The 12,604-nt window shown below is 34.5% G+C and overlaps 1 protein-coding gene and 1 pseudogene across 1 annotated transcript in view; both read left to right on the plus strand.

The window, feature by feature from the left end:
- The window catches only part of ATRNL1 (attractin like 1), a 723,131-nt gene that overhangs the window by 535,489 nt on the left and 175,038 nt on the right, over window positions 1-12,604 (plus strand). The window lies entirely within an intron of this gene.
- On the plus strand, window positions 5,450-6,338 carry LOC105236878 (annotated as a pseudogene).

Genomic DNA, 12,604 nt, shown 5'->3' on the forward strand with positions numbered 1-12,604 from the left:
ATTTGTATAATAGTGGATAAAATTTCAGGTCGATTGTGAAAGTTTAAAATTTATACAGGTTATCACAAAAATTATAATATAATAAATACAATGTACTTAAATTCTTACCAATCAAGGTGTTTTTTGGTTTTGTTTTGTGGGGATGTTTTTAATCCTTTTACTGCATGCAGTTTGTATCAAAGGTTAGGATTTATCCATGAATTAATGTATGTATTTATTATTCAAGAATCATTATTGAACAATTATCATAGACCTGCCATTATAGTATGATTGCATACACAGAGATGACTAAAATTTAGGCTCACCCTTTAGGCACTCATAGTCTATTGAGAGAGAGACAGACACTTGACTGTGTGATATAACAATAAAGAGATGTACATATTCTCCAGGAACAGAGAGAAAGAAGAAACTAATTACGATTATAGAAGAAGTGGAGTTATTGTTCCAATAAGATTATTTCAAGATTGTTTCAATATTTGAGCAAGAGCTTGGGGGGAAAAAAGAAGTAAGAGTTCCCTTAGACAAGAGAAGGCATTCCAGGAGGGTAGTCAAGTGGGAGCATGGTGGAGTTGGCCTAGCTGCAAATGGACTCCAAGAAAAATGGTGAGAAGCAGAAAAGGGAGTGGTGGAGGGTCACAAAGAGTCTTACTCCTGTTAGCAGTGGGAAACTGGAGAAGATATTAAAGCACAATAAATTTGTATTCTTGATAAATCCCTCTGGTGGTGTCACGGGATAAATTGAAAGGAAAAGATTGAAGAAGACTGAGAAAGATATAGGAGTCTGTCAGTTGATGAGAAAAGAAATGCGAGTAAAGTAAGGCTATTTATTCATTCCTTTATTCACTGTGTCAACAAATATTTGATTTCCAACTATATGCCAGACACTGTTCTAGGCACTAGTAATTCAGAACTGAAAAATCAGACAAAATTCCTGTGCTTGTGAATTTTATATCCCAGTCAGGAGAGAATTCGGGGACTCTTTTCCCACCCTTACCCAGTTGTTTATCCAGGACAAGGATGATTTCTAGGTAAACCTTTGATTCATGTTGTATTTTTAATATTAAGAAAATGTGTTAATGTGTGTGGAGTATGTGTATATTTATATAGATGAATGGATGGATGGATATATACNGTGATTTCTAGGTAAACCTTTGATTCATGTTGTATTTTTAATAAATTAAGAAAATGTGTTAATGTGTGTGGAGTATGTGTATATTTATATAGATGAATGGATGGATGGATATATACACACACATATATATAAGTATGTATATTTTTAAATCTTCTCTAGCATGAAGATACTTTCAGAAAAATCATTGAATCATTTTACTAGGTATTCAATGCCTATTATATAGCATTCATATTCAAAAATCAAAAGATACAGAAGAGGATATAGTAAAATGAGAATTAAACCCCTCTCTCACCTTGATCCCCTAGCCATCTATTCATCTTCTTAGAGGTAACCAGTATTTTCAGGACTTTTGTGTCTCTTTACAGAAATATTTCGTATCGGTGCTAATATCAATGTTCTCTTCTTTATAGATGCAGTGCTCTTCACTTTGCTTGATAATTACATATTAACCTTATGGATAACTACTTTTTTAATGGCTGCATAGTGTTCCATAGCTCCATAATTTATTTAACTAGTCCCCCACTGATATATGATTAGGCTTTTCGCAACATTTAGCTATTGCAAACCATGTTGCAGTAAATATTCTTGTCCAGATCTTCTTATTAACCTTCCTTTGCCCCCCTTTCTCTAAAGCTCTTATCCTCTAATATACTATGTATTTTCTTTATTTGTTTCATTTTCAATTCCTACACTAGCATGTTAGCTCCAAAAGGCAAAATTTTTTCTTGGGTTCGTTCCCTGATACAATCCTAGCTCCCAGAGTAAGTATTCAATGAATGGATATGTACATGTGTAAGTAGGAAAAACAGTAGAAGTAAAATTTCTGGTTCAAGAGGAATGTGCATTTATAATTTTGACCAAGATTGCCAAGTTGATTATACAGCAGGATATCTCAGCCTCAGCACTGCTGACATTTTGTGCCTGATAATTCTTTCTTGTGGAGGACTGTGGCCTCTAACCACGAGATGCTACTAGATGTGACAACCAAAAGTGTTTCCAGACATTGCAAATGTCCTTGGTTGAAAAAATAACTGTTGTCGTGTCCTATATTATCTTAGACTCCTACCAACAGTTATCACAATGACTGTTTCCTACAGCCTTGCCAATACCCTAAACATTTTGCTCTTTGAAATCTGATGGTGAAAACTAGCACCTCAATGTTTATGCTGCCATATGAATTCACATTTTAATAGAACTTTGATATAATGAATCCCTGGCATTGTGCACTATAATGATGAAGGTAAGTTTGACTTTCTTTGTAGAAAGAAAGGGAATATATGAAATCTAGAATCATTTGGGGAAAAAATGCTATATGCTCTTATTTTTCTTCATTAAAATATTTAAGTTTTACAAATCCTTTCTTATCTTCAACTATTATGGCTTCATGGACTGAATCTTGTCTAGAATTATATAAATTGGCCTTAATTAATGAATAAAATTTGGAGTCAAAAGACTTGGATTTGAGTGCAGGTTTTCCTAATTACCAGTTGTGTTACCTTGGGGAAGTCACATAAACTCTGAGCTTCAATTTACTCATATGAAAATTGTGGATAATAACATTTGCTCTGCCTACATCACTGAGTTATTGTAAGAATTATTATAATTTTTTAGATTGTGAAGCTTTTCACAATTGCAAGAGCTTAGGATAATTATTATGAAGGTTTTATGACCCACTGCTTTATCTTATGACTCGTAGTGTCCTGAGAGTTTATCACTTCTCAGTGCTTCAGTAATCCCTTCTAACTGTTCTCACTCGTTTATTTATTAAACATAGATATTTTGTACCTTACCATACCTTTGCTCCAGCTCGGTAGTCTTAAATCATTATAGTACAGTTTTCCTCGTAACTGAGCAAGTCCCAGACAGATTCATCATTCATTGATTCATTCAGTGAACATTAAATAAGCCCCATTATCTTCCCCCCAGCTGACTTTCCTTTTGAACAGCTCCATTTTTGCCAATGCTGCTATTAATCTAGTTTTAAGGGTAGGAACTTTGGAGTCATCTACCTTGCTTGTGTTCTCTGTTTTATTGATCCTGCTTGCCATGACCAGACTTATTATGATAGAGTACTACCTTTTTCAGTTCCCTCCCACCATTTTTTAAGCTTATGAGAGCCTATGTTGGCTACCACATCAAATCTAAGTTATATTTTACTAGCAATCATTATTACTTTCACCCATTCAATCTTGTAACTACTTTTCCTTTCATTGCATCAGGCCCATTCCTGCACCTATGCTTTTGTTCATAATCTTCTCTTTTATCTGTTCTTTCACCCACCAACCAGCATTATCTTTCAAGGTCTCTATCATTCCCATTACTCCATATTCTTCTTTTCTTGACAATTCACCCTACTCTGGTCTTTTTATCATTTAATTCTTATTCTTCTTGGCCAGTTTCACTTAGTGTATCATAGAGGTTCTCGATCCTGGCTGCACATAAGAATCACTTTACAAGAGTTTTGTTTGTTATCTTGGTACATAACCCCAGGGCCACCGTCTGAAGACTTTAATTATGAGTGGAGCTTAGTCATTGTAGTTTTGACACTGAGTGGCTTGAACATTCTTGTGGATATTGTAATTATTTAATTTTTCTCTTCCCAACCGAGAAGGGTAAGTGGTGGTAAAAATGCTAAAGGTACATGATCAATAATTGATTGTTTGATCAGTAGTTTGAATACCAAAATGTTCCTTATTCATTTTCTGCAAAGCCTATGATTTCCATCCTACCTCTTCCAATTTCTGACTCTGTGACTTAAATAAATTGCTTGCTCTCTTTTAGCCTCATATATCTCCATATGTAAAATGACAATAATAACATCTATGTTTCTAAGTGTTATGAGAACAAGTATATGCATATAAATCATCCAGCGTAGCTAATAGTTGATAAATAGTGGACACTTTCATTAGTATTAACGTTATAGAGCACCTGGGTGGCTCAGTAGGTTAAGCATCTGCCTTCAGCTGGGGTCACGATCAGGGGAGGGAGGACGGCAGTCCTAGGGTTGAGCTGCATGGGGGAGCTCTCTGCTCAGCAGGGAGTCTGCCTTTTCTCCTCCCTCTGCCATTCTGCCCTTTCCCTTCTCCACACACCCCCCTCTTGTGCTCTCTGGCTCTCTCTCTCTGTGTCAAATAAATAAGTAAAATCTTTAAAAAAAAAAAAAACATTACATACCCTCTCTGCTCTTCTGGAGATGCTGGGAACCCCTTTTTTCTTGCTTGCTTTAGGATTTGCTATTTTATGACTTAGTAGATATGCTTATCTACATTACTGTTGGAATTAGGAAGACAAGATAACAAGGCCCTATCAAATCTCTGTGCCATTTTTATGTCCTTTAAATCTAATTACATTTTCTCATTTCAAGGAGCAAATGAGTGTCCCATTTTTTGACCATCCATCCATTGATTGTTCTCTTGGCTATAGGAGAATATGAGTCATTACAGTTTTTCCTTGTCAGCAGCAACTCTAAGCCATGAACATTGTAAATTTACGTGTCCTATTCACTTTACCTGACATTGTCAAGTGGCTCTTTCTTCCTCCTAACTGCACTTTAAAGGAAGATTTTAATTTGTTAATTTAGCTCACTTTTATTGTACAGTTCATAATTATTTCATTTAATTTTAAAGCTAGGGAGCAGTAACATTATTAAATTTAGGCTTACAATATTTATTGTGCTCTTGTGAGAATTAGCAAGAATACAGAGTATTTTGTTTTCCACAGAAGAAGTTTGTTACATGAATTAACTTTATTAAGTTCTATGTTTTAAGTGAGTCACTTTTCATCTTTTTCTTTTCTTACTAATAAAAAAATTGAAATTGCATTTTAAGTAAAATATACAGATATATGAAAAACCAAGTATTATTTAATGACTTGTCTCCATTACAGTAGATGAAAATAATAACGAAGGAATTAACCAAAGTGATACATTGTCAACCATAATACAGGAGAAAATGTCCAGAGCAATTAAATGGGAAAAATAATTTCTTTAAGCATGGGCGCTTATACTCGTTTTTTCAGTTTCAGAGTTGTAAAAGTAATTATTGAGGTCAACCCCTTCTGCACTGAAACTAGAAACTGTGGAGGTTTCTTTGGAATGCCTGTTATCGTGGAAGTTATTCCCATAAGTTAATCAAACTTAAAGATAAAGCATTGCTAAACAGTGCACATTTTCAGTTTCTAAAGTTCCTGTAGCTGAAATTTATGCAGATGTCATCAATACTGAGGGCTCAGGGTTGAAATGAAAGTGCTTGAAACATTTTGTGAATTACCCTTCTTATAGTAGATTTAAGGGGTCAGATGTGTGTTTGATCTTACCTCATCTGTTATGTGAATATATTGATACTTCATTAGTTGTTGGAAGGATTAAATGCACTTAGCACAGGGGATGACACATACTGCTCAGTACATCGTAGTAGAGGAACATGCTATTTCCAGAAGATGGTATGGGGAGAGGGATAACCCAGATTACATCTTCTCAAGAGTCTATAATTTTCTACTTGTGATTTATCATGGGCTTCAAAGTGGGATTTCTATGGGGAAAAAAGAAAAGAGAAAAGTAGTGGGAAGAGGAGGGCAGGCCGAGACTGCCTTCAGAGCTGGCTGCAGCAGCTCATGACGACCTGGAAGCCCTCTCGTCAAGAGCATGAAAGGGATGGCGAGTCTTACGAAGTGTTGGATTTAACTGAGTATGCAAGAAGACAGCATTGGTGCAATCAAGTGTTCGGGCACAGCTCAGGACCTATGGTAGAAAAATACTCAGTAGCCACAGATTGCAGTGGGTGGAGTGACAGGCTGCCGTGTGGGATTTTTGTTCCAGAAAGTTGGAAAACTTGCAGCAACCACTGCGGGTGGTGGCTTTCTTCTTCAGATTGCCAGCCACAGCGGCTACCTGTGGATTGACTAGAAGAGAGCTGAAAAAGATGTAAACAAAGGGAAAAGACAGATTAAGAAATGAGCAAATGAAATCAACAATATAATTAAAGAAGCAACAGAACTTATCAAATAGAACATTTGATATCCAGTGGACTTGTGGGAGGCTTTTTGCAAGGCCTTGTGCCTTAAGGAAATGATGTTCTATCTCAGTGGAGTCACTGGTAAGAAGAGAAATGGTGGCAATTAGGTGTTTCTCAACATTACTCACCACCAGATTCTCTGGGGCCCTGAGAAACAGCTAGCTGGACAATACCAAACTCACAACTTAGTGTTTTGTCATTGAAGTTTGGCAAACTAGTATCTGCTATAAAAACAACCTATATGGTATGTGTACTGATCAAACCAAAGCTTTCATTACTTTTTCAAAATTTGCATTTGTTTTTAAATTAAGCTATAAAAAAACCCACAATTGGATGTAGATATATATAGAAAAAAATGTGTTGGATATATTCCCCAATGAAATATTATCCTTGCTTTATTTAAGTAAGATATTCATTTTGCTTTGTGGTATAGTGCCAGTAATTAAAAGTTTGTATTATTGCTTCAACATTAGGGTTGACTTTCTTATAAAGATATGTTTCCAATAAACTGGAGAACTGTAAAGCCCTTTTGTGGAAGGATTTATAAGTTATAGAATTATTAAAGATATTAATCACATTTAAGAAGAAGAAAGAAAGAAAGAAAGAAAGAAAGAAAGAAAGAAAGAAAGAAAGAAAAGAAAGAATGAGGTCTTTGGTTCAATTAGTCTTGATTATCTCCAAATTTGAGTTATTCACACCTGGTTTCATATTTCAGATGTATCACCTGATAGTTGGTCGATCTAGGTCATATTATTTAACTTATCGGAGCTCAGTTTCCTCATCAATAAAAATAAATAAATAAAAGCCTCATAGTGTGGTTTTGAGGATTTAATGAGATCATCCATATAAAGGGCTATCCTGTACTTAGGACATTTTATAAGCACTTTTTAAGTAGTAACTGTTCTTACTCCTATTTTTACTACTTAAACATAGTGTCTTGGGTTCTAGATTTGTTCTCGTGCATGTCTTAGAACAATATGGAAGAGTCAAATAGCTATTGCTCAAGAAGTGGATTGACTTGGAAGGTAATGAAGCTTAAGCCTAAAGGCCCCTTATATTCACAGGATGTTTGCAAAGACTGATATTTAATGCTATATTCTTAATTTTATTTTCTTTTTCTTAGAGAAGGTTTCAGTAACTCCAAAAGTTTTGGGTTCCGCAAAACCTGGATCTAGGTTGTACTGCCCTGAAAGTTGTTTGTTTATTTTTAACTGAAAAAATCAAAAGGAAATCTGTATAAGGAGGTCTAAAAATTTATGCCATCTAGTGAACACATTGATAGCAGTATTTATATTAAATTACTATTTTAAGCCCAAATCCCATCAATTCATAAAATCTTCAAAATGATGCTGCAAGTAAAAATGGCATATTAGAAGCAATGTAGATCAGAGGTCAGTAGAGCATGGCAGTAAAACTCTAAAGGTCTGTAATCAGTGTATGCAGTTGTCTCATTTTTTATCCTCAATATTTTCTAAGCTGTTTTTCATTAACAAAGGAAAATAGTTTTAACAGATCAGTGAAAAAGTTAACTGATTAAACTTACTTAAAGTAAATATCTGTCCTCTTTAAGTAAAAGTATGTCAAAAGTATATTGAGGCATAGATCTTCCAACAAATTAGCAATTAAATGTCTATTACTCACACATACAATAATTGAAGCTGAGAAAATTACATATTTGAAGTCAATAAAACAAACCCTGGTATTGTAAAAATAAACTGCAGTCTACAGAAAATAAATTCCTATTTAAAATGGTAAGCTTCCAAAATTTGAGAAAAAAAAAATACTTAGAGGTCTTTCTGGTGACATCAGTTAGTGAGTTTGAATAAAGCATTAATAAAACCGCTGAAAATGCCTCAGAATTTATATTGTTAATCTTGGTCTTTTAAAGAGTTTATTGATGGATTTTCTTAATATATCTACATGCTCAGTAGGTGTGAAATATGAAAAATATAATGTAAAGCAGTTCAGAAGAATATTCTTGATTTACAAGTCAGGTGTGTTAAAAATATGTGCTCTACTTTTAAAAAGTATATATCTACTTCAAGGTAAATAAAGTGTATTAAAAATGTTTCACCTAGGAAACACAAAATTTAAAAAAAAAACAGTTTTGATCTTATGTAGCAGATGATATTAACTTCTTAGGAAGCCAGATCTTACAGGAATTAATGTTTCACCTAGGAAACACAAAATTTAAAAAAAAACAGTTTTGATCTTATGTAGCAGATGATATTAACTTCTTAGGAAGCCAGATCTTACAGGAATTAAAGTACATTTAGTAACAGAAAAGATTCATTATTTAGCAGATATGTTACTTTAGCGCTGTGGTAAGAAACATCATCCCCATTTTACAGAGAAAAAAATATAAGAATAATCAGGATTAAATAATTTTCCCAAAGTGATTGATGCAACCAAGACAAACATTCACAGGCTTCTTGCTTACAGTCTGTCTCTTAATCTTGTTAGGTCACATCATCTCCCAGCATTTTTAGAAAATGCCCTTTTTTATTAGGTTTTCAGCAGACTGTGAATCTAATATACTAGCTTTACTCTTTTCTGTGCTTTCCTTCCTTGAGTATATTTTCAGGAGAGAAATCAGTTCTAGTTTTCTGTCTTTTCCAAATAGTTAAAAACAGAAAAGATCATAGATGGAGTAAATCAGTTTAGAATCTCGATGACTTGATTGGGGATGTTCAATTTTACTGTAATAGCCTAATCTGAAATGTTATCTGAAATGCTTACTCCTTCACAATTTTTTTTCTATGGTACAAAAATTGTTCATAACAAGAACAATCTTGGAGAAAAAATAAGATGAGATGTTTCAGACAGCTTAATGGGGCTGCCACTGTACGAGATAACCATTGTTTAGAGGAGTCTTGGATTAGCTGAAGGCTAGTATAGACTGAACATATTGAACAATGTCTTAAGTTGCACTTTAAAAGTCAGGATAGACAGTTCTCATAAGAAATGAAAGCTCCTTTGACCATTACAGGTGTTCTGTGGCTAGAGATGAAGTGCCATACTAACAGAACAGGGCTTGCAATTTGTGGAATTGGATTCCAAGGTGAAAAAGAAGGTTAACAATTTTTTGTAAAATTTTTCTTTCCTAAGAACAAATTCCAAGATTATAGAATACAATATTCACAAAACCATTTTATACTGTGCTTATAAGTAGGAGTTAGAGAAAATATCATATTGCTCAATATTTTGGCAACTGATTTTAAAAGTCTTCCTAACCAAGTCTAACTGAATTGCTCCCTTACAAAAATTTGAACCTTATTAAATATCTAACTCATTGATATGGTCCATTTGAAGAAGCAATTTATTAGTCTAATGGTTAACACCTGTTTGTTGAAGCTGAAAAATAAAAAGATTTTAATTGAAAGCAAATGCAGTAAATTCTGGTTCTTTTTTTCTGGTTTCATAAAAGATTCACACACACAGACACACACAGACACACACACACACACACACAATTTCCTTTCCCCTGGACGATTTTAGTACGTTTTCCCTGTGAGTTAAAAGCCATAAGTATCCCCACAGATATTTTTTTGCAAGTGAAATTGCTTTTCATTTGGCAAAAACTAAACCTATGATTCATAGCAGCTTAGAGCATTCAAGGCCAAAGAGTACATCTTGCTTGCTTTGACTGACATTTTTGCAGGCTAAATCAGACCTGCATGATTCAGCTGCATTGAGATTCACTATGCTGTGAGAGGGGTGGTTTGGGGGTGGTGTAAAAGAACATAAAGGGAAATCGTCTTGGGAAGGGAAATTGTGGCTAGTGACTGAGGTAAAAATCATCCACAACCAATAGGCAGTTTCAATTGGTATTCGACTGGGGAGGCAAAGTTTTCCTGCCACCTGCTTTATACAAAGAGCTAGCAAAGAACACTGAGGAAGAGGAAGTAGAGAAAATTTTTGAGAGGGCGCCTGGATGGCTCGGTTGGTTAAAGCATCTGCCTTCAGCTCAGGTCATGATCCTGGGGTCCTGGGATTGAGCCCCGCATTGGCCTCTCAGCTCAGTGGGGAGTCTGCTTCTCCCTCTCCCTCTGCCCTAGCTCCTGTGCTGTCTCTCTCACTCACTCTGTCTCTCAAATAAATAAATAAAATCTTAAAAAGAAAGAAGAAAAGAAAATTTTTGAGGGGAAGCAGGAAAAGGGATTTTCCTTTGCTATGAGAAGTGAAGTCAAAGTAGGGAACAAGAGAGTAGAGTAAGTGGTTCTTTTTCTCAGCTCACCCATTAAAAGTAAATCAAGTTTGTATTTTGTGTAAAAGGAAAAGTGGAGAAAAATCCATCATCAAAAACATTTACCCTAAACATCCATCAATAGTAATTCATCCCTTTTAGATTTCTTCATTAGGTTTGTCCATCAGTTCCCTTTAAATTTCCTATGCCCAGAAGGAGTTAAAATCTTCCTGAATTAGGTACTTTCCTATCCAGCCTTAGCATAAGGAGAACACAAGAAAAATGCTTTAGGAAGTTGGGGAATCAGAAGAGAAGAGTGTTTACAAACGATTACTGTAGCCAACACTCCATTTTTGCTTAATATTTGGTTTATTCTCTCTCAGTATTGGTATATAACCCAGTCATAACAGGTTTTATTCAAGACCAAGTACGTAATATATGGTGCAAAATTAATATACAAAGCCTTTTGTTCAAATATTGTTAAGAATTTCAAGATGGAGAATCTCAAGAATTTCAGCAGAGTATTTAACCAAGCTTGAGGCACCCCTAACCACAGGGCCCTATGCAACTGCACAGGCAGCAACCCTGTGAAGTCAGTCCTCATTTTATTCATTATAATAGAAATAATAATAAAAACATTTCATTAAAGATATTCAAATACTTTGACTTGTGAATTCTCAACAGTAATACCAAATCTTTGAAACCAAATTATTTTCAAGTTAATGTGGGGCTTTAGAAATCACTAAATTTAACTTTTTAAATTCTATATGAGTGATTGATCTTATCTGCCCATTTATCTTTCCTTATTTGCCTGACCTTCTTTGGGAATGTATAGGATTCATGAGTTCCCACCTTATTATTTCAGGTTTGGACCATGTGCCCTTACCCTTAAACCTGATATTCAAAAGCATAGTCTCCATTTACCATTCCTAACTCATGAGCCATCCAGGTGCACAAAGTCAAGAATTGCTCCCTAGAGTCTCCCCAAATAAGCACTCATCTAGAACAACCAGCCATTTTTCCAGCCCCAGGTTTGAGACTGTATGGATGATACCTGGCTATTCCAAACCCTGAAGTAAATTAATGAAAGCTAGGGATGGTTTAGCGTAAGGTTCTCTAAGATCCCAAGTAATAGGGAAATTAGGCCTATAAGAGTCTTGGTCATGGAAGCCATAAAAAGTACCCTTAGGGGGTGCCTGGCTGGCTCAGTCAGTAGAGCATGCACCTCTTGATCTCAGGGTCGTGAGTTCAATCCCTACTTTGGGTGTAGAGATTACTGAATAAATAAATAAATTTATGGCACCTCTTGGTAGAATAGGTTTCACATTCCTATCCAAATTTGAGTTAACTGCTATCTAAGCCAATATTCCTTCCCTTTCTAGTATGTTTTCACAGTAGGATGCTTTTTGATTCTTCTATTAAATTCTATCTCTTCATCTTTTGTTGACATATCACTATAATTAATATTACATTAATCCCACCACTGACAGAATGCCCCAGGATTTTTTTTTTATTTTATTTTTCAAGATCAGGTATTGCTGATAACTCTTCTGACTTTTTAATCTTTTTCTCAATTGTGTTTAGAGTAAATGAGGTCATTCTTTTGATGTGAGGCTTTATTTTTTTTCTGCCAGCCCTATCCCACAGGCATCAACAAAAGTTAAATGAAATAATGGCATTTTTATGATGTTGACTAATAGTCATAAGACATTAGCTGAGAGATGAATAGCATTGAGGTTTTGAATAATCTGCTGTTAATTTTTAATGTTATAGCTTAGAAAATAATTGTAAATCCTGTTTTTGATCAGAGTTGACCATTAAAACTCTTTTTTAGTAATATATGTTGAATAAGTACATTATGTCCAATGCAATTCTAAGTACATACTTCTAAAATATTTCTCTCTAAATTTTCGCTTCTAATATATACAACCATAGGTTGTCAACATATTAGCAAGTGAATGTGAATAGTTTAGTTAAAAAATGTTGAATCATCTTTGCAATACTTGACTGGGTTTTTAAAAATAGTATGATTATTTTATCTTTTTAAAAGAAAACACTTACATAAAATAGTACTCTTTTTTTTTTTATTCTTTGTATTGTATGCAAAGCGTTCCACTATCACTAGATTACTTTGACTTTAGGAAACAGAATTGATAGTATTTTCTCTTCAATCAGAAAATGTTTACCCACTAAGTATCATTTTATAGCGTTGGATTATTCTTCTGAAAGGAAGCTTTTAAAGATTTTATAAGCTTCCAGTTATAATCCAATATA

The sequence above is a fragment of the Ailuropoda melanoleuca genome, chromosome 6, assembly GCF_002007445.2.
Source record: "Ailuropoda melanoleuca isolate Jingjing chromosome 6, ASM200744v2, whole genome shotgun sequence".
Lineage (NCBI taxonomy): Eukaryota > Metazoa > Chordata > Mammalia > Carnivora > Ursidae > Ailuropoda > Ailuropoda melanoleuca.